The sequence below is a fragment of the Stegodyphus dumicola genome, chromosome 9 (genome assembly GCF_044657685.1).
Source record: "Stegodyphus dumicola isolate Sdum_Otavi_A_Nest chromosome 9, ASM4465768v1".
In the NCBI taxonomy this organism is placed as follows: domain Eukaryota; kingdom Metazoa; phylum Arthropoda; class Arachnida; order Araneae; family Eresidae; genus Stegodyphus; species Stegodyphus dumicola.
This window is the reverse complement of record NC_140776.1, coordinates 93,782,715-93,807,587: the sequence shown is the minus strand read 5'-3', so window position 1 is coordinate 93,807,587 and position 24,873 is coordinate 93,782,715.

Here is a 24,873-nt window from a genome sequence, read left to right as displayed (position 1 = left end):
AATGGAGTTCTTTTTTTTCACAGTATTGTGCTACGGTTTTATACCAACACCCTTTATCGACAGCCTATTGGGCATACTTATTTGTTTTGCGACTGTGTTTCTTTTGTTTCCTGGAAGAGAAGAGAAAACTCGGAAAAATAATGATGAAAACTCTATTAACCGTAATGAACACAAGTTTAACACCGGAAAGAAGGTATTTAATTTAGATTTCCTTGATTCATATGATGATATTAATGAATTTAATGATGATTCCTTTGATGTGGATATAAACAGTGACACCGATCTCCTCGAAGTTAATAACGAAGCTTTTGATGATAATCTTCTTAATTTGCATATTGATAGTGATACTGACCACATCCACCATTTTGCCAAAGATTTCGATAATAATCCTTATGATGTGCACAATATCAGCGATGAAAACCAATTTAATTACCTCCAACATGAAACAGAAAAGGATTTTGATTCTCCAAAACCTGATAATTCAGGTAATCAAATAGGCAAGAATAGCAGTATAACCATGTTGAACCAAGAAGAATTCAGTTTGAATGCCTGTTTTAAATCATTGGATGCTGAATGCATTGTATCGCATAACGATCTTGGAGCACAACGTGACATCGATTCTGGTAAACTCCTTAACACAAATAATGAACCAGGAATGAATGGCAAATTGGATCAAATAGAGAGAACAGAACTCAAACCAATTCAAGATTCTCAAGAACACCCTGTTGATGCCGTCGTTGGTACCGTCCCTGTTATCTATATTGATGACGAATACACTCAACATCCTTCTTCGACTCATAGCAAGCGTTTCAAAATTTCAAACCTAAGAAAACCATTACTAAAATGTTTCTGCTTTAAAAAATTTAAATTAAACAAAGGACTTATAGCATATTATCGAGATCTCAGATAAATTTACTCAATTTCAATTCATATTCGTCAAAACCTTTTTTGCCATGACACCAATCCCTTCTACGAATCATAGCAAGCGTTTCAAAATTTCAAACCTAAGAAAACCATTAGTAAAATATTTCTGCTTTGAAAAATTAAAAATAAACCAAGGATTTATAGCATATTATAGAGATCTAAGATAAGTTTACACAATTTCAATTCACATTCGTCAAAGATTCGTTTGCCATGACACCAATCTCATTGACTGACCAGTGACTGCCTAAAAATTGGACATTGACTGAGCAATGACTGATTAAGTGACGATCTCATTGACTGACCACTGACAGACTAAAAATTGGACATTCACTGAACAGGGACCGAGAAAGGGAACATCTCCTTGCCTGACCAGTGACTGAATAAAAATTGGACTTTGACTGAAAAATGACTGATTAAGTGACGATCTCATTGACTGAGCATTGGATTTGGACGGAAAAAATTGCCTTATTCGATAAGAGAGAGAAAGGATGTTTTCAGTCTAATCGATTTCGCTACAGCTGAAATGCAAAGAGAAAGTCATTTTAAAATCCTTTTTTCCAGCTACATTTCAGAACTGTAAAATAAAAATGAAATTATATCTTAACCTGAAATTAAAATGATTATTTGCAGTTAAATGCTATTGCTAAATTACTTTTTCTTGTGTTCTTAAATTAATTTACTAGTTTACACACCATATTCAGTTATGATTAAACAATATGCTCTATTTTTAACTATAACTTCTCATTGAATTAAGGAAAGCTGTAGCTATTATTGAAATTTTGCTTAGGCATATTTTCCCTTGTTGTCTGTGCTCCCAATTCGAAGTGACCGTCAGCCACTTCCTTTGTGTTTTTCGTTAGTGATTTGTCGGCATTTCGCATAAAAAATCTCCAGATTATCATTAAAACACGAATAAGGATGTTATTTTTTATTTTAGATTTTTTCTCTCTGTGGCCTTCATGTCAAAACGTACTAGAAATAATAAATGAGAATATATTGCTTTCTTTTCAAACGAAGTATTTTCAATATGTGTTCAATAGCAATATGCTCTGTCATTAAGATTGCTAAGAGTTTTACCCTGTTTCATTCTTCGCCAACGTGCTGGCTGCATGGTTGGCTTCTGCAGTTTCCCTTATCTCAACGTATATGAGGCAATTTCCCTTAGAAAGTTCTCCGCAAAGCCCTCCCTCGCGCCATGTACGTAACCATCGTTTGCTTTGCCTTTTTCAAATAACCTGACTTTTACTCAAACAAATCAGTCATGCCATGAAATTTGGAAGAAATGGATTTAAATAATTTTTTATAAAAATGTCTCGATTGGATATATACTGGAAGTTAAAGAATTTACAACCCCACGATACAGGAAAAACAAATATTAAACTGAAAGCTTTCAGACTTTGTATTACGAGCAAAGGGATCATTTTGTTTCATTTGCACACATAGACGTTTGAACAGAATTCGGGCTAATATCCGTCTAGGTTAAAAATATTTAAGAACAGCGTATTTTATAAATTACAAAATGAAATTTTCATATATTTGAATAAATATTTATGAGGCATTATTAATAAAAATGAGTATAAAGGAAACACTATGAATAATCCTCAAACGTTTAGTCTGAAATTTAAAATTCAACAAACCTATCGCAAACCAATGAGTACAGGAGTGTTCAGGTATTTTTTTAAGGATTTTGCACAGATTTAGATATATAAACACATCTTATAATCTCATTTTCTAATAAATTCCGTCTGAGAGTCCTTTTGTTGAACCATCATATTACATCTTGATTTCCAAGAGAAAAGCCTTTTCCTGAAAACATCAAGCTTGATTTTATGCCACTTCTACCTCAAAATGTTCCACAGTCCATCCAATGTTTGGGGATGCCACGTATAAAGAGCTTGTTTTAAATGTACAAATGCACATTAATCCATGAGAGACACATCAGGAGATTTCGAGGATATGCATCTAGAGGGTACAGCTTTATTTCTGGTTTCATATCTTATTTTTTCAAACCATAAAGCAGTAGATTTAGAGGTATGAATTGTAGCCTTGACCTGATGGAACTTAATACTTTCAAGATCTTTTGGATAAAGAGATGACATTTCGTCTTTTAATATAGGTGTTTAAAGTTTTTTCTGATTGTAATCCGAATTAATTTTGATATTTGTTTCTACTTTCCTTACTTTAAGTTTCTCGTTATAAAAGAATCCAGTAAGAACAATGAAACCTTTAGAAAAATTGTCCTTGATTTTTCTGAAGCAATATACTGTGTCTTTTTCTCCTCTTTTTTGGTAGTAAATTAATCTTTTTTATTGCAATCGTTATACGTATGTCCAAGCTTCATGTGTTGTAACTACACTGAAGTGCCACTAAATTAGGGATAGGCATGGGTATGCAAATTGAATAGCGCTGCGCCGCATCTGGGCTTACGTGAGGAAGTTGTGCTAAATGCACATAATGCTAGCACTGTGGTTGTTGATAATCAGTGGTTTCACATACCAGTATAGGTAAACTTTATGACATAGACAGGTTCAATATCGGGCAGATAGTAGTCACTCATCGCATGGGAATACAATTTTCAAAATCCTCAGCGGGACAGCGTTTTAACATTAGACAGTGTCAAGTGCATACCGAGAATGCACGGATGGCGGGAAAACGAACTAGCGATGGGGCAAAGTGCAAAGCACAGTTAACTTAGAATAATCGTCGAGTGAGACGTCTCAGCCGTATTGTACACGGCCAACGAAGTAAACAATAGCTCAAATTACCCCCTAGCTGAAGCAGGCGACAGTCGTAGAGTCAGTATAAAGATCGTTTATCGCTCCCTTCAACATATGGCTTTCGGAAGCCGTAGACACACGAGGGTACCTTTCCTAAATACATGCCATCGAGTTTCCATTCTTACCTGGGCAGGAAAAGTGTAGAGAATAGACAATAGTGGAGTTGAAATGTGTAGGAGCGATGAGTCTCGATCCGTCTAATTTACCCCGCTTGTGGGGGAGCTGGTAGTAGACAGCTTCCTGAGCCTCGTAGTAGACAGCCCTACCTTGAATTCTACTGAGCATCTTTCCAAATTAGTATATGTTATTATTGAGGAATGTAGAGGATTGAAGTTTTATAGTCTATTCACTCGGTTTTGCATGTTCAGAATGTCTGTTATGATGGTCGTATGAAATGTCGTCGCCCGGTATGATGTCAGAATGTCGTCTGTTGTGATCGTTCCGTATGTAAGCATATGATTGATCTTATTATTTATAGCCCTTCCTAGGGATAAATACATTACCTCTAATGATATATAGGTCATAGGGCTTCGCTTATTTAATAGGAACACGACCCTGAAATCTTTACCTATCCATATCTGTCCTTAGTGGGTTACATAGAAGTGAAAAATAAATGCAAATGATGGAACAATCCTGTGCACTTGAAGTTCTGAATCTCATACAATGTGGCAATATGTAACAGTGGCAAAACTTAGGTAAAAAAGCGATTTAAATATGTATGAAGTATAACTTTCAAATCGTAAAAGGAAATTAGCACATCTGTATTATAAAAACTTTGGCATATCGTTCTCCTCGTAGGTTCTACAGCTGTAGCATCTACCTACTTCCGTGTCTTGAAGCTAACGGAATAGCGTAGGGGTAGTTGTTGAGGCATACAAACGGAGTGGGCGGAGCATAGTTGCACAGACCGGTTGTCGAAATTTTTAACACATAATACACATCAAAGTGCTGCCTCAGAGGGCGCAAGATCCATATCCATTTGCCAGCACTAATTAAGGAAATATAATAAAGAATAAATAATGAAAAGTAGGAAAAACTCTGTATACACTATGCACATCGATCACCAAAACTCATTTTGGTGTATTGTTCTTGCTAATTATGTAACGTAAGTTAACGTTACGCTAACCAGTTGATTTTATCTTAAAGAGGTGGATATTAAAGAATTAAAAATATTTTGATATATTTCTGTATTGTGTTCATATTTAGATGAATTTTTAACAAGCCGAAGGTTGATGAAGCCATTTTCATGAGAGTGTAAGGATAACATTATTTCTGTGCTTTAAAATAATAGGTCAAAGAAAAATACATGATTTGAAAATACTTTTTTTATTGATAAATATTTTCTCCATAGTATTCACGTATTTTCGTTCTAATAATAATAATCTCTGGTTATATATAAGTATTACGTTTATGTTTTGTATAGCAAGAAGCCCCCCCAAAAAGAATTATTTATTTGAATATGTATGGCAGCGGTAGTTTAGCGTTGGTTCGTTTTCCACTTTTCCGCTTACACTTTTATCCAAAAAATAGCAAAAATGAGATATTAATTAAAAATTCTTAAAACGCTAATTTTCGCTCTCATTTTTCCGAATGGCAACAGGGATACAACAGCAACAATGGCCTCGTGCCATTATTGGTGATGTAATGAAAGAGAATTATCGATTTTATCAAAGACAAATGAATAAAACAAAAATTAAAAAAAATAAAATTTGAAACCTCATTCAAATTTTGGAAACCTCGTTTCGAGGTGCACTGGCTCTTGTCTAGATGCACCTATGTAGCAAATTCGTAGCCCTGGGTCTATTAGCTTACACTCAGCCCAAACGAAACACAGACACATAGATTCTTCCTTCTATTATGAGTTATATATCAGAATACCTTTCATTGTTACATATTCAAGGAATCCTTTTAATAGCGTTCGAAACAATGAATTTACCAATAATTGTCTTAGGCTTTTGTTGAATTACAACAAAGTTAATGTATACATTTTTAACAATGCTTATAAACCATAATCATTAGAAATACCGAATCTAGTGGTGTTAAAACTTACGTTTGGAGCTTATTTGCTTAAACTTGTTATTTTTAATGCTGAAATCGAATTGGAACCCTTTTTAGAAAAGTTCTTTTTTTTCACAGTATTGTGCTACGTTTTTATACCAACACCCTTTATCGACAGCCTATTGGGCATAATTATTTGTTTTGCGACTGTGTTTCTTTTGTTTCCTGGAAGAGAAGAGAAAACTCGGAAAAATAATGATGAAAACTCTATTAACCGTAATGAACACAAGTTTAACACCGGAAAGAAGGTACTTAATTTAGATTTCCTTGATTCATATGATGATATTAATGAATTTAATGATGATTCCTTTGATGTGGATATAAACAGTGACACCGATCTCCTCGAAGTTAATAACGAAGCTTTTGATAATAATCTTCTTAATTTGCATATTGATAGTGATACTGACCACATCCACCATTTTGCCAAAGATTTCGATAATAATCCTTATGATGTGCACAATATCAGCGATGAAAACCAATTTAATTACCTCCAACATGAAACAGAAAAGGATTTTGATTCTCCAAAACCTGATAACTCAGGTAATCAAATAGGCAAGAATAGCAGTATAACCATGTTGAACCAAGAAGAATTCAGTTTGAATGCCTGTTTTAAATCATTGGATGCTGAATGCATTGTATCGCATAACGATCTTGGAGCACAACGTGACATCGATTCTGGTAAACTCCTTAACACAAATAATGAACCAGGAATGAATGGCAAATTGGATCAAATAGAGAGAACAGAACTCAAACCAACTCAAGATTCTCAAGAACACCCTGTTGATGCCGTCGTTGGTACCGTCCCTGTTATCTATATTGATGACGAATACACTCAACATCCTTCTTCGACTCATAGCAAGCGTTTCAAAATTTCAAACCTAAGAAAACCATTACTAAAATGTTTCTGCTTTAAAAAATTTAAATTAAACAAAGGACTTATAGCATATTATCGAGATCTCAGATAAATTTACTCAATTTCAATTCATATTCGTCAAAACGTTTTTTGCCATGACACCAATCCCTTCTACGAATCATAGCAAGCGTTTCAAAATTTCAAACCTAAGAAAACCATTAGTAAAATATTTCTGTTTAAAAAATTAAAAATAAACCAAGGACTTATAGCATATTATAGAGATCTAAGATAAGTTTACACAATTTCAATTCACATTCGTCAAAAATTCGTTTGCCATGACACCAATCTCATTGACTGACCAGTGACTGCCTAAAAATTGGACATTGACTGAGCAATGACTGATTAAGTGACGATCTCATTGACTGACCACTGACAGACTAAAAATTGGACATTCACTGAACAGGGACCGAGAAAGGGAACATCTCCTTGCCTGACCAGTGACTGAATAAAAATTGGACTTTGACTGAAAAATGACTGACTAAGTGACGAACTCATTGACTGAGCATTGGATTTGGACGGAAAAAATTGCCTTATTCGATAAGAGAGAGGAAGGATGTTTTCAGTCCAATCGATTTCAGCTGAATTTACATTTACAGCTGAAATGCAAACAGAAAGTCATTTTAAAATTCTTTTTTGCAGCTACATTTCAGAACTGTTAAATAAAAATGAAATTATATCTTAACCTGAAATTAAAATAATTATTTGCAGTTAAATGCTATTGCTGAATTACTTTTTCTTGTGTTCATAAATTAATTTACTAGTTTACAGACCATATTCAGTTATGATTAACCAATATGCTCTATTTTTAACTATAACTTCTCATTGAATTAAGGAAAGCTGTAGCTATTATTAAAATTTTTCTTAGGCATATTTACCTTGTTGTCTGTGCTCCAAATTCGATGTGACCGTCAGCCACTTCCTTTGTGTTTTTCGTTAGAGATTTGTCGGCATTTCGCACAAAAAATCTCCAGATTAACATTAAAACACGAATAAGGATGTTATTTTTTATTTTAGATTTTTTTCTCTCTGTGGCCTTTATGTCAAAACGTACTAGAAATAATAAATGAGAATATATTGCTTTCTTTTCAAACGAAGTATTTTCAATATGTGTTCCATAGCAATATGCTCTGTCATTAAGATTGCTAAGAGTTTTACCGTGTTTCATTCTTCGCCAACGTGCTGGCTGCATGGTTGGCTTCTGCAGTTTCCCTTATCTCAACGTATATGAGGCAATTTCCCTTAGAACGTTCTCCGCAAAGCCCTCCCTCGCGCCAGGTACGTAACCATCCTTTTCTTTGCCTTTTTCAAATAACCTGACTTTTACTCAAACAAATCAGTCATGACATGAAATTTGGAAGAAATGGATTTAAAAATTTTTTTATAAAAATGTCTCGATTGGATATATACTGGAAGTTAAAGAATTTACAACCCCACAGATACAGGAAAAACAAATATTAAACTGAAAGCTTTCAGACTTTGTATTACGAGCAAAGGGATCATTTTGTTTCATTTGCACACATAGACGTTTGAACAGAATTCGGGCTAATATCCGTCTGGGTTAAAATATTTAAAAACACCGTATTTTATAAATTACAAAATGAAATTTTCATATATTTGAATAAATATTTATGAGGCATTATTAATAAAAATGAGTATAAAGGAAACACTATGAATAATCCTCAAACGTTTAGTCTGAAATTTAAAATTCAACAAACCTATCGCAAACCACTGAGTACAGGGGTGTTCAGGTATTTTTTTAAGGATTTTTCACAGATTTAGATATATAAACACATCTTATAATCTCATTTTCTAATAAATTCCGTCTGAGAGTCCTTTTGTTGAACCATCATATTACATCTTGATTTCCAAGAGAAAAGCCTTTTCCTGAAAACATCAAGCTTGATTTTATGCCACTTCTACCTCAAAATGTTCCACAGTCCATCCAATGTTTGCGGATGCCACGTATAAAGAACTTGTATTAAACGTACAAATGCACATTAATCCATGAGAGACACATCAGGAGATTTCGAGGATATGCATCTAGAGGGTACAGCTTTAATTCCGGTTTCATATCTTATTTTTTCAAACCATAAAGCAGTAGATTTAGAGGTATGAATTGTAGCCTTGACCTGATGGAACTTAATACTTTCAAGATCTTTTGGATAAAGAGATGACATTTCGTCTTTTAATATAGGTGTTTAAAGGTTTTTCTGATTGTAATCCGAATTAATTTTGATATTTGTTTCTACTTTCCTTACTTTAAGTTTCTCGTTATAAAAGAATCCAGTAAGAACAATGAAACCTTTAGAAAAATTGTCCTTGATTTTTCTGAAGCAATATACTGTGTCTTTTTCTCCTCTTTTTTGGTAGTAAATTAATCTTTTTTATTGCAATCGTTATACGTATGTCCAAGCTTCATGTGTTGTAACTACACTGAAGTGCCACTAAATTAGGGATAGACATGGGTATGCAAATTGAATAGCGCTGCGCCGCATCTGGGCTTACGTGAGGAAGTTGTGCTAAATGCACATAATGCTAGCACTGTGGTTGTTGATAATCAGTGGTTTCACATACCAGTATAGGTAAACTTTATGACATAGACAGGTTCAATATCGGGCAGATAGTAGTCACTCGTCGCATGGGAAATACAATTTTCAAAATCCTCAGCGGGACAGCATTTTAACATTAGACAGTGTCAAGTGCATACCGAGAATGCACGGATGGCGGGAAAACGAACTAGCGATGGGGCAAAGTGCAAAGCACAGTTAACTTAGAATAATCGTCGAGTGAGACGTCTCAGCCGTATTGTACACAGCCAACGAAGTAAACAATAGCTCAAATTACCCCCTAGCTGAAGCAGGCGACAGTCGTAGAGTCAGTATAAAGATCGTGTATCGCTCCCTTCAACATATGGCCTTCGGAAGCCGTAGACACACGAGGGTACCTTTCCTAAATACATGCCATCGAGTTTCCATTCTTACCTGGGCAGGAAAAGTATAGAGAATAGACAATAGTGGAGTTGAAATGTGTAGGAGCGATGAGTCTCGATCCGTCTAATTTACCCCGGTTGTGGGGGAGCTGGTAGTAGACAGCTTCCTGAGCCTCGTAGTAGACAGCCCTACCTTGAATTCTACTGAGCATCTTTCCAAATTAGTATATGTTATTATTGAGGAATGTAGAGGATTGAAGTTTTATAGTCTATTCACTCGGTTTTGCATTTTCAGAATGTCTGTTATGATGGTCGTATGAAATGTCGTCGCCCGGTATGATGTCAGAATGTCGTCTGTTGTGATCGTTCCGTATGTAAGCATATGATTGATCTTATTATTTATAGCCCTTCCTAGGGACAAATACATTACCTCTAATGATATATGGGTCATAGGGCTTCGCTTATTTAATAGGAACACGACCCTGAAATCTTTACCTATCCATATCTGTCCTTAGTGGGTATCATAGAAGTGAAAAATAAATGCAAATGATGGAACAATCCTGTGCACTTGAAGTTCTGAATCTCATACAATGTGGCAATATGTAACAGTGGCAAAACTTAGGTAAAAAAGCGATTTAAATATATCTGAAGCATAACTTTCAAATCGTAAAAGGAAATTAGCACATCTGTATTATAAAAACTTTGGCATATCGTTCTCCTCGTAGGTTCTACAGCTGTAGCGTCTACCTACTTCCGTGTCTTGAAGCTAACGGAATAGCGTAGGGGTAGTTGTTGAGGCATACAAAAGGAGTGGGCGGAGCATAGTTGCACAGACCAGTTGTCGAAATTTTTAACACATAATACACATCAAAGTGCTGCCTCAGAGGGCGCAAGATCCATATCCATTTGCCAGCACTAATTAAGGAAATATAATAAAGAATAAATAATGAAAAGTAGGAAAAACTCTGTATACACTATGCACATCGATCACCAAAACTCATTTTGGTGTATTGTTCTTGCTAATTATGTAACGTAAGTTAACGTTACGCTAACCAGTTGATTTTATCTTAAAGAGGTGGATATTAAAGAATTAAAAATATTTTGACATATTTCTGTATTGTGTTCATATTTAGATGAATTTTTACCCAGCCGAAGGTTGATGAAGTCATTTTCATGAGAGTGTAAGGATAACATAATTTCTGTGCTTTAAAATAATAGGTCAAAGAAAAATACATGTTTTGAAAGTACTTTTTTTATTGATAAATATTTTCTCCATAGTATTCACGTATTTTCGTTCTAATAAAAATAATCTCTGGTTATATACAAGTATTACGTTTATGTTTTGTATAGCAAGAAGCCCCCCCCCAAAAAAAAGAATTATTTATTTGAATATGTATGGCAGCGGTAGTTTAGCGTTGGTTCGTTTTCCACTTTTCCGCTTACACTTTTATCCAAAAAATAGCAAAATTCAGAGGTATTAATTAAAAATTCTTAAAACGCTAATTTTCGCCCTCATTTTTCCGAATGGCAACAGGGATACAACAGCAACAATGGCCTCGTGCCATTATTGCTGATGTAATGAGAGAGAATTATCGATTTTATGCGATTTTATCAAAGACAAATGAATAAAACAAAAATTAAAAAAATAAAATTTGAAACCTCATTAAAATTTTGGAAACCTCGTTTCGAGGTGCACTGGCTCTTGTCTAGATGCACCTATGTAGCAAATTCGTAGCCCTGGGTCTATTAGCTTACACTCAGCCCAAACGAAAGACAGACACATAGAATCTTCCTTCTATTATGAGTTATATATCAGAATACCTTTCATTGTTACATATTCAAGGAATCCTTTTAATAGCTTTCGAAACAATGAATTTACCAATAATTGTTTTAGGCTTTTGTTGAATTACAACAAAGTTAATGTATACATTTTTAACAATACTTATAAACCATAATCATTAGAGATACCGAATCTAGTGGTGCTAAAAACTTACGTGTGGAGCTTATTTGCTTAAACTTGTTATTTTTAATGGTGAAATCGAATTGGAACCATTTTTAGAAATGGAGTTCTTTTTTTTCACAGTATTGTGCTACGTTTTTATACCAACACCCTTTATCGACAGCCTATTGGCCATACTTATTTGTTTTGCGACTGTGTTTCTTTTGTTTCCTGGAAGAGAAGAGAAAACTCGGAAAAATAATGATGAAAACTCTATTAACCGTAATGAACACAAGTTTAACACCGGAAAGAAGGTACTTAATTTAGATTTCCTTGATTCATATGATGATATTAATGAATTTAATGATGATTCCTTTGATGTGGATATAAACAGTGACACCGATCTCCTCGAAGTTAATAACGAAGCTTTTGATAATAATCTTCTTAATTTGCATATTGATAGTGATACTGACCACATCCACCATTTTGCCAAAGATTTCGATAATAATCCTTATGATGTGCACAATATCAGCGATGAAAACCAATTTAATTACCTCCAACATGAAACAGAAAAGGATTTTGATTCTCCAAAACCTGATAACTCAGGTAATCAAATAGGCAAGAATAGCAGTATAACCATGTTGAACCAAGAAGAATTCAGTTTGAATGCCTGTTTTAAATCATTGGATGCTGAATGCATTGTATCGCATAACGATCTTGGAGCACAACGTGACATCGATTCTGGTAAACTCCTTAACACAAATAATGAACCAGGAATGAATGGCAAATTGGATCAAATAGAGAGAACAGAACTCAAACCAACTCAAGATTCTCAAGAACACCCTGTTGATGCCGTCGTTGGTACCGTCCCTGTTATCTATATTGATGACGAATACACTCAACATCCTTCTTCGACTCATAGCAAGCGTTTCAAAATTTCAAACCTAAGAAAACCATTACTAAAATGTTTCTGCTTTAAAAAATTTAAATTAAACAAAGGACTTATAGCATATTATCGAGATCTCAGATAAATTTACTCAATTTCAATTCATATTCGTCAAAACGTTTTTTGCCATGACACCAATCCCTTCTACGAATCATAGCAAGCGTTTCAAAATTTCAAACCTAAGAAAACCATTAGTAAAATATTTCTGTTTAAAAAATTAAAAATAAACCAAGGACTTATAGCATATTATAGAGATCTAAGATAAGTTTACACAATTTCAATTCACATTCGTCAAAAATTCGTTTGCCATGACACCAATCTCATTGACTGACCAGTGACTGCCTAAAAATTGGACATTGACTGAGCAATGACTGATTAAGTGACGATCTCATTGACTGACCACTGACAGACTAAAAATTGGACATTCACTGAACAGGGACCGAGAAAGGGAACATCTCCTTGCCTGACCAGTGACTGAATAAAAATTGGACTTTGACTGAAAAATGACTGACTAAGTGACGAACTCATTGACTGAGCATTGGATTTGGACGGAAAAAATTGCCTTATTCGATAAGAGAGAGGAAGGATGTTTTCAGTCCAATCGATTTCAGCTGAATTTACATTTACAGCTGAAATGCAAACAGAAAGTCATTTTAAAATTCTTTTTTGCAGCTACATTTCAGAACTGTTAAATAAAAATGAAATTATATCTAAACCTGAAATTAAAATAATTATTTGCAGTTAAATGCTATTGCTAAATTACTTTTTCTTGTGTTCATAAATTAATTTACTAGTTTACAGACCATATTCAGTTATGATTAACCAATATGCTCTATTTTTAGCTATAACTTCTCATTGAATTAAGGAAAGCTGTAGCTATTATTAAAATTTTTCTTAGGCATATTTACCTTGTTGTCTGTGCTCCAAATTCGATGTGACCGTCAGCCACTTCCTTTGTGTTTTTCGTTAGAGATTTGTCGGCATTTCGCATAAAAAATCTCCAGATTATCATTAAAACACGAATAAGGATGTTATTTTTTATTTTAGATTTTTTTCTCTCTGTGGCCTTTATGTCAAAACGTACTAGAAATAATAAATGAGAATATATTGCTTTCTTTTCAAACGAAGTATTTTCAATATGTGTTCCATAGCAATATGCTCTGTCATTAAGATTGCTAAGAGTTTTACCGTGTTTCATTCTTCGCCAACGTGCTGGCTGCATGGTTGGCTTCTGCAGTTTCCCTTATCTCAACGTATATGAGGCAATTTCCCTTAGAACGTTCTCCGCAAAGCCCTCCCTCGCGCCAGGTACGTAACCATCCTTTTCTTTGCCTTTTTCAAATAACCTGACTTTTACTCAAACAAATCAGTCATGACATGAAATTTGAAAGAAATGGATTTAAATAATTTTTTTATAAAAATGTCTCGATTGGATATATACTGGAAGTTAAAGAATTTACAACCCCACAGATACAGGAAAAACAAATATTAAACTGAAAGATTTCAGACTTTGTATTACGCGCAAAGGGATCATTTTGTTTCATTTGCACACATAGACGTTTGAACAGAATTCGGGCTAATATCCGTCTGGGTTAAAAATATTTAAAAACAGCGTATTTTATAAATTGCAAAATGAATTTTTCATATATTTGAATAAATATTTATGAGGCATTATTAATAAAAATGAGAATAAAGGAAACACTATGAATAATCCTCAAACGTTTAGTCTGAAATTTAAAATTCAACAAACCTATCGCAAACCAATGAGTACAGGGGCTATTCAGGTATATTTTAAGGATTGCAAAGATTTAGATATATAAACGCATCTTATAATCTCATTTTCTTATATATTCCGTCTGAGAGTCCTTTTGTTGAACCATCATATTACATCTTGATTTCCAAGAGAAAAGCCCTTTCCTGAAAACATCAAGCTTGATTTTATGCCACTTCCACCTCAAAATGTTCCACAGTCCATCCAATGTTTGGGGATGCCACGTATAAAGAGCTTGTATTAAACGTACAAATGCACATTAATCCATGAGAGACACATCAGGAGATTTCGAGGATATGCATCTAGAGGGTACAGCTTTAATTCCGGTTTCATATCTTATTTTTTCAAACCATAAAGCAGTAGATTTAGAGGTATGAATTGTAGCCTTGACCTGATGGAACTTAATACATTCAAGATATTTTGGATAAAGAGATGACATTTCGTCTTTTAATATAGGTGTTTAAAGTTTTTTCTGATTGTAATCCGAATTAATTTTGATATTTGTTTCTACTTTCCTTACTTTAAGTTTCTCGTTATAAAAGCATCCAGTAAGAACAATAAAACCTTTAGAAAAATTGTCCTTGATTTTTCTGAACCAATATACTATGTCTTTTTCTCCTCTTTTTTGGTAGTAAATTAATCTTTTTCTGTTGCAATCGTTATACGTATGTCCAAACTTCATGTGTTGTAACTACACTGAAGTGCCACTAAATTAGGGATAGACATAGGTATGCAAATTGAATAGCGCTGCGCCGCCTCTGGGCTTACGTGAGGAAGTTGTGCTAAATGCACATAATGCTAGCACTGTGGTTGTTGATAATCAGTGGTTTCACATACAAGTATAGGTAAACTTTATGACATAGACAGCTTCAATATCGGGCAGATAGTAGTCTCTCGTCGCATGAGAAATACAATTTCCAAAATCCTCAGCGGGACCGCATTTTAACATTAGACAGTGTCAAGTGCATACCGAGAATGTACGGATGGCGGGAAAACGAACTAGCGATGGGGCAAAGTGCAAAGCACAGTTAACTTAGAATAATCGTCGAGTGAGACGTCTCAGCCGTATTGTACACGGCCAACGAAGTAAACAATAGCTCAAATTACCCCCTAGCTGAAGCAGGCGACAGTCGTAGAGTCAGTAAAAAGATCGTGTATCGCTCCCTTCAACATATGGCCTTCGGAAGCCGTAGACACACGAGGGTACCTTTCCTAAATACATGCCTTCGAGTTTCCATTCTTACCTGGGCAGGAAAAATATAGAGAATAGACAATAGAGGAGTTGAAATGTGTAGGAGCGATGAGTCTCGATCCGTCTAATTTACCCCGGTTGTGGGGGAGCTGGTAGTAGACAGCTTCCTGAGCCTCGTAGTAGACAGCCCTACCTTGAATTCTACTGAACATCTTTCCAAATTAGTATATGTTATTATTGAGGAATGTAGAGGATTGAAGTTTTATAGTCTATTCACTCGGTTTTGCATGTTCAGAATGTCTGTTATGATGGTCGTATGAAATGTCGTCGCCCGGTATGATGTCAGAATGTCGTCTGTTGTGATCGTTCCGTATGTAAGCATATGATTGATCTTATTATTTATAGCCCTTCCTAGGGATAAATACATTAGCTCTAATGATATACAGGTCATAGGGCTTCGCTTATTAAATAGGAACACGACCTTGAAATCTTTACCTATCCATATCTGTCCTTAGTGGGTATCATAAATGTGAAAAATAAATCCAAATGATGGAACAAACCTGTGCACTTGAAGTTCTGAATCACATACAATGTGGCAATATGTAACGGTGGCAAATCGTAGGTGAAATAGCGATTTAAATATATCTGAAGCATAACTTTCAAATCGTAAAAGCAAATTAGCACATCTGTCGTATAAAAACTTTGGCATATCGTTCTCCTCGTAGGTGCTACAGCTGTAGCGTCTTCCTACTTCCGTGTCTTGAAGCTAACGGAATAGCGTAGGGATAGTTGTTGAGGCATACAAAAAAAGTGGGCGGAGCATAGTTGCAAAGACCGGTTGTCAAAATTTTTAACACATAATACACATCAAAGTGCTGCCCCATAGGGCGCAAGATCCATATCGATTTGCCAGCACTAATTAAGGAAATATAATAAACAATAAATAATGAAAAGTAGAAAAAGCACTATATACACTATGCACATCGATCAGCAAAACTCATTTTGATGTATTGTTCTTGTTAATTATGTAACGTAAGTTAACATTACGCTAAATAGTTGATTTTATCTTAAAGAGGTGGATATTAAAGAATTAAAAATATTTTGATATATTTCTGTATTGTGTTCATATTTAGATGAATTTTTACCCAGCCGAAGGTTGATGAAGCCATTTTTATGAGAGTGTAAGGATAACATAATTTCTGTGCTTTAAAATAATAGGTCAAAGAAAAATACATGTTTTGAAAGTACTTTTTTTATTGATAAATATTTTCTCCATAGTATTCACGTATTTTCGTTCTAATAAAAATAATCTCTGGTTATATACAAGTATTACGTTTATGTTTTGTATAGCAAGAAGCCCCCCCCCAAAAAAAAGAATTATTTATTTGAATATGTATGGCAGCGGTAGTTTAGCGTTGGTTCGTTTTCCACTTTTCCGCTTACACTTTTATCCAAAAAATAGCAAAATTCAGAGGTATTAATTAAAAATTCTTAAAACGCTAATTTTCGCCCTCATTTTTCCGAATGGCAACAGGGATACAACAGCAACAATGGCCTCGTGCCATTATTGCTGATGTAATGAGAGAGAATTATCGATTTTATGCGATTTTATCAAAGACAAATGAATAAAACAAAAATTTAAAAAATAAAATTTGAAACCTCATTAAAATTTTGGAAACCTCGTTTCGAGGTGCACTGGCTCTTGTCTAGATGCACCTATGTAGCAAATTCGTAGCCCTGGGTCTATTAGCTTACACTCAGCCCAAACGAAAGACACACACATAGAATCTTCCTTCTATTATGAGTTATATATCAGAATACCTTTCATTGTTACATATTCAAGGAATCCTTTTAATAGCGTTCGAAACAATGAATTTACCAATAATTGTTTTAGGCTTTTGTTGAATTACAACAAAGTTAATGTATACATTTTTAACAATACTTATAAACCATAATCATTAGAGATACCGAATCTAGTGGTGCTAAAAACTTACGTGTGGAGCTTATTTGCTTAAACTTGTTATTTTTAATGGTGAAATCGAATTGGAACCATTTTTAGAAATGGAGTTCTTTTTTTTCACAGTACTGTGCTACGTTTTTATACCAACACCCTTTATCGACAGCCTATTGGCCATACTTATTTGTTTTGCGACTGTGTTTCTTTTGTTACCTGGAAGAGAAGAGAAAACTCGGAAAAATAATGATGAAAACTCTATTAACCGTAATGAACACAAGTTTAACACCGGAAAGAAGGTACTTAATTTAGATTTCCTTGATTCATATGATGATATTAATGAATTTAATGATGATTCCTTTGATGTGGATATAAACAGTGACACCGATCTCCTCGAAGTTAATAACGAAGCTTTTGATAATAATCTTCTTAATTTGCATATTGATAGTGATACTGACAAAATCCATCATTTTGCCAAAGATTTCGATAATAATCCTTATGATGTGCACAATATCCCCGATGAAAACCAATTTAATTACCTCCAACATGAAACAGAAAAGGATTTTGATTTTCCAAAACCTGATAACTCAAGTAATCAAATAGGCACGAATAGCAGTATAACCATGTTGAACCAAGAAGAATTCAGTTTGAATGCCTGTTTTAAATCATTGGATGCTGAATGCATTGTACCGCATAACGATCTTGGAGCACAAAGTGACATCGATTCTGGTAATCTCCTTAACACAAATAATGAACCAGGAATGAATGGCAAATTGGATCAAATAGTGAGAACAGAACTCAAACCAATTCAAGATTCTCAAGAACACCCTGTTGATGCCGTCGTTGGTACCGTCCCTGTTATCTATATTGATGACGAATACACTCAACATCCTTCTTCGACTCATAGCAAGCGTTTCAAAATTTCAAACCTAAGAAAACCATTACTAAAATATTTCTGCTTTAAAAAATTTAAAATAAACAAAGGACTTATAGCATATTATCGAGATCTCAGATAAGTTTACACAATTTCAATTCACATTCGTCAAAAATTCGTTTGCCATGACACCAATCTCATTGACTGACCAGTGACTGCCTAAAAATTGGACATTGACTGAGCAATGACTGATTAAGTGACGATCTCATTGACTGACCACTGACAGACTAAAAATTGGACATTCACTGAACAGGGACCGAGAAAGGGAACATCTCCTTGCCTGACCAGTGACTGAATAAAAATTCGACTTTGACTGAAAAATGACTGACTAAGTGACGAACTCATTGACTGAGCATTGGATTTGGACGGAAAAAATTGCCTTATTCGATAAGAGAGAGGAAGGATGTTTTCAGTCCAATCGATTTCAGCTGAATTTACATTTACAGCTGAAATGCAAACAGAAAGTCATTTTAAAATTCTTTTTTGCAGCTACATTTCAGAACTGTTAAATAAAAATGAAATTATATCTTAACCTGAAATTAAAATAATTATTTGCAGTTAAATGCTATTGCTAAATTACTTTTTCTTGTGTTCATAAATTAATTTACTAGTTTACAGACCATCTTCAGTTATGATTAACCAATATGCTCTATTTTTAACTATAACTTCTCATTGAATTAAGGAAAGCTGTAGCTATTATTAAAATTTTTCTTAGGCATATTTACCTTGTTGTCTGTGCTCCAAATTCGATGTGACCGTCAGCCACTTCCTTTGTGTTTTTCGTTAGAGATTTGTCGGCATTTCGCATAAAAAATCTCCAGATTATCATTAAAACACGAATAAGGATATTATTTTTTATTTTAGATTTTTTTCTCTCTGTGGCCTTTATGTCAAAACGTACTAGAAATAATAAATGAGAATATATTGCTTTCTTTTCAAACGAAGTATTTTCAATATGTGTTCCATAGCAATATGCTCTGTCATTAAGATTGCTAAGAGTTTTACCGTGTTTCATTCTTCTCCAAAGTGCTGGCTGCATGGTTGGCTTCTGCAGTTTCCCTTATCTCAACGTATATGAGGCAATTTCCCTTAGAACGTTCTCCGCAAAGCCCTCCCTCGCGCCAGGTACGTAACCATCCTTTTCTTTGCCTTTTTCAAATAACCTGACTTTTACTCAAACAAATCAGTCATGACATGAAATTTGGAAGAAATGGATTTAAATAATTTTTTATAAAAATGTCTCGATTGGATATATACTGGAAGTTAAAGAATTTACAACCCCACAGATACAGGAAAAACAAATATTAAACTGAAAGATTTCAGACTTTGTATTACGCGCAAAGGGATCATTTTGTTTCATTTGCACACATAGACGTTTGAACAGAATTCGGGCTAATATCCGTCTGGGTTAAAAATATTTAAAAACAGCGTATTTTATAAATTGCAAAATGAATTTTTCATATATTTGAATAAATATTTATGAGGCATTATTAATAAAAATGAGAATAAAGGAAACACTATGAATAATCCTCAAACGTTTAGTCTGAAATTTAAAATTCAACAAACCTATCGCAAACCACTGAGTACAGGGGCTATTCAGGTATATTTTTAAGGATTTTGAAAAATTTAGATATATAAACACATCTTATAATCTCATTTTCTAATATATTCCGTCTGAGAGTCCTTTTGTTGAACCATCATATTACATCTTGATTTCCAAGAGAAAAAGCCCTTTCCTGAAAACATCAAGCTTGATTTTATGCCACTTCTACCTCAAAATGTTCCACAGTCCATCCAATGTTTGGGGATGCCACGTATAAAGAGCTTGTTTTAAACGTACAAATGCACATTAATCCATGGGAGACACATCAGGAGATTTCGAGGATATGCATCTAGAGGGTACAGCTTTAATTCCGGTTTCATATCTTATTTTTTCAAACCATAAAGCAGTAGATTTAGAGGTATGAATTGTAGCCTTGACCTGATGGAACTTAATACATTCAAGATATTTTGGATAAAGAGATGACATTTCGTCTTTTAATATAGGTGTTTAAAGTTTTTTCTGATTGTAATCCGAATTAATTTTGATATTTGTTTCTACTTTCCTTACTTTAAGTTTCTCGTTATAAAAGCATCCAGTAAGAACAATAAAACCTTTAGAAAAATTGTCCTTGATTTTTCTGAACCAATATACTATGTCTTTTTCTCCTCTTTTTTGGTAGTAAATTAATCTTTTTCTATTGCAATCGTTATACGTATGTCCAAACTTCATGTGTTGTAACTACACTGAAGTGCCACTAAATTAGGGATAGACATAGGTATGCAAATTGAATAGCGCTGCGCCGCCGCTGCGCTAGCACTGTGGTTGTTGATAATCAGTGGTTTCACATACAAGTATAGGTAAACTTTATGACATAGACAGCTTCAATATCGGGCAGATAGTAGTCACTCGTCGCATGAGAAATACAATTTCCAAAATCCTCAGCGGGACCGCATTTTAACATTAGACAGTGTCAAGTGCATACCGAGAATGCACGGATGGCGGGAAAACGAACTAGCGATGGGGCAAAGTGCAAAGCACAGTTAACTTAGAATAATCGTCGAGTGAGCCGTCTCAGCCGCATTGTACACGGTCAACGAAGTAAACAATAGCTCAAATTACCCCCTAGCTGAATCAGGCGACAGTCGTAGAGTCAGTAAAAAGATCGTGTATCGCTCCCTTCAACATATGGCCTTCGGAAGCCGTAGACACACGAGGGTACCTTTCCTAAATACATTCCATCGAGTTACCATTCTTACCTGGGCAGGAAAATATAGAGAATAGACACTAGTGGAGTTGAAATGTGTAGGAGCGATGAGTCTCGATCCGTCTAATTAATCCCGGTTGTGGGAGAGCTGGTAGTAAACAGCTTCCTGAGCCTCGTAGTAGAGAGCCCTGCCTTGAATTCTACTGAACTTCTTTCCAAATTAGTATATCTTATTATTGAGGAATGTAGAGGATTGAAGTTTTATAGTCTATTCACTCAGTTTTGCATGTTCAGAATGTCTGTTATGATGGTCGTATGAAATGTCGTCGCCTGGTATGATATCAGAATGTCGTCTGTTGTGATCGTTCCGTATGTAAGCATATGATTGATCTTATTATTTATAGCCCTTCCTAGGGATAAATACATTACCTCTAATGATATATAGGTCATAGCGCTTCGCTTATTTAATAGGAACACGACCCTGCAATCTTTACCTATCCATATCTGTCCTTAGTGGGTATCATAAAAGTGAAAAATAAATCCAAATGATGGAACAAACCTGTGCACTTGAAGTTCAGAATCACATACAATGTGGCAATATGTAACAGTGGCAAAACCTAGGTAAAATAGCGATTTAAATATACCGGAAGCATAACTTTCAAATCGTAAAAGCAAATTAGCACATCTGTCGTATAAAAACTTTGGCATATCGTTCTCCTCGTAGGTGCTACAGCTGTAGCGTCTTCCTACTTCCGTGTCTTGAAGCTAACGGAATAGCGTAGGGATAGTTGTTGAGGCATACAAAAAAAGTGGGCGGAGCATAGTTGCAAAGACCGGTTGTCGAAATTTTTAACACATAATACACATCAAAGTGCTGCCCCATAGGGCGCAAGATCCATATCGATTTGCCAGCACTAATTAAGTAAATATAATAAAGAATAAATAATGAAAAGTAGAAAAAGCACTATATACACTATGCACATCGATCACCAAAACTCATTTTGATGTATTGTTCTTGTTAATTATGTAACGTAAGTTAACGTTACGCTAAATAGTTGATTTTATCTTAAAGAGGTGGATATTAAAGAATTAAAAATATTTTGATATATTTCTGTATTGTGTTTAGATGAATTTTTACCCAGCCGAAGGTTGATGAAGCCATTTTTATGAAAGTGTAAGGATAACATAATTTCTGTGCTTTAAAATAATAGGTCAAAGAAAAATACATGTTTTGAAAGTACTTTTTTTATTGATAAATATTTTCTCCATAGTATTCACGTATTTTCGTTCTAATAAAAATAATCTCTGGTTATATACAAGTATTACGTTTATGTTTTGTATAGCAAGAAGCCCCCCCCCAAAAAAAAGAATATTTATTTGAATATGTATGGCAGCGGTAGTTTAGCGTTGGTTCGTTTTCCACTTTTCCGCTTACACTTTTATCCAAAAAATAGCAAAATTCAGAGATATTAATTAAAAATTCTTAAAACGCTAATTTTCGCCCTCATTTTTCCGAATGGCAACAGGGATACAACAGCAACAATGGCCTCGTGCCATTATTGCTGATGTAATGAGAGAGAATTATCGATTTTATGCGATTTTATCAAAGACAAATGAATAAAACAAAAATTAAAAAAATAAAATTTGAAACCTCATTAAAATTTTGGAAACCTCGTTTCGAGGTGCACTGGCTCTTGTCTAGATGCACCTATGTAGCAAATTCGTAGCCCTGGGTCTATTAGCTTACACTCAGCCCAAACGAAAGACACACACATAGAATCTTCCTTCTATTATGAGTTATATATCAGAATACCTTTCATTGTTACATATTCAAGGAATCCTTTTAATAGTATAATTCGAAACAATGAATTTACCAATAATTGTTTTAGGCTTTTGTTGAATTACAACAAAGTTAATGTATGCATTTTTAACAATGCTTATAAACAGTAATTATTAGAGATACCGAATCTAGTGGGGCTAAAAACTTACGTGTGGAGCTTATTTGCTTAAACGTGTTATTTTTAATGCTGAAATCGAATTGGAACCATTTTTAGAAATGGAGTTCTTTTTTTTCGCAGTATTGTGCTACGTGTTTATACCAACACACTTTATCGACAGACTATTGGGCATACTTATTTGTTTTGCGACTGTGTTTCTTTTGTTTCCTGGAAGAGAAGAGAAAACTCGGAAAAATAATGATGAAAACTCTATTAACCGTAATGAACACAAGTTTAACACCGGAAAGAAGGTACTTAATTTAGATTTCCTTGATTCATATGATGATATTAATGAATTTAATGATGATTTCCTTGATGTGGATATAAACAGTGACACCGATCTCCTCGAAGTTAATAACGAAGCTTTTGATAATAATCTTCTTAATTTGCATATTGATAGTGATACTGAACACATCCACCATTTTGCCAAAGATTTCGATAATAATCCTTATGATGTGCACAATATCAGCGATGAAAACAAATTTAATTACCTCCAACATGAAACAGAAAAGGATTTTGATTTTTCAAAACCTGATAACTCAGGTAATCAAATAAGCACGAATAGCAGTATAACCATGTTGAACCAAGAAGAATACAGTTTGAATGCCTGTTTTAAATTATTGGATGCTGAATGCAATGTATCGCATAACGATCTTGGAGCACAAACTGACATCGATTCTGGTAAACTTCTTAACACAAATAATGAACCAGGAATGAATGGCAAATTGGATCAAATAGAGAGAACAGAACTCAAACCAATTCAAGATTCTCAAGAACACCCTGTTGATGCCGTCGTTGGTACCGTCCCTGTTATCTATATTGATGACGAATACACTGAACATCCTTCTTCGACTCATAGCAAGCGTTTCAAAATTTCAAACCTAAGAAAACCATTACTAAAATATTTCTGCTTTAAAAAATTTAAAATAAACAAAGGACTTATAGCATATTATCGAGATCTCAGATAAGTTTACAGAATTTCAATTCACATTCGTCAAAAATTCGTTTGCCATGACACCAATCTCATTGACTGACCAGTGACTGCCTAAAAATTGGACATTGACTGAGCAATGACTGATTAAGTGACGATCTCATTGACTGACCACTGACAGACTAAAAATTGGACATTCACTGAACAGGGACCGAGAAAGGGAACATCTCCTTGCCTGACCAGTGACTGAATAAAAATTGGACTTTGACTGAAAAATGACTGACTAAGTGACGAATTCATTGACTGAGCATTGGATTTGGACGGAAAAAATTGCCTTATTCGATAAGAGAGAGGAAGGATGTTTTCAGTCCAATCGATTTCAGCTGAATTTACATTTACAGCTGAAATGCAAACAGAAAGTCATTTTAAAATTCTTTTTTGCAGCTACATTTCAGAACTGTTAAATAAAAATGAAATTATATCTTAACCTGAAATTAAAATAATTAATTGCAGTTAAATGCTATTGCTAAATTACTTTTTCTTGTGTTCATAAATTAATTTACTAGTTTACAGACCATATTCATATATGATTAACCAATATGCTCTATTTTTAGCTATAACTTCTCATTGAATTAAGGAAAGCTGTAGCTATTATTAAAATTTTTCTTAGGCATATTTACCTTGTTGTCTGTGCTCCAAATTCGATGTGACCGTCAGCCACTTCCTTTGTGTTTTTCGTTAGAGATTTGTCGGCATTTCGCATAAAAAATATCCAGATTATCATTAAAACACGAATAAGGATGTTATTTTTTATTTTAGATTTTTTTCTCTCTGTGGCCTTTATGTCAAAACGTACTAGAA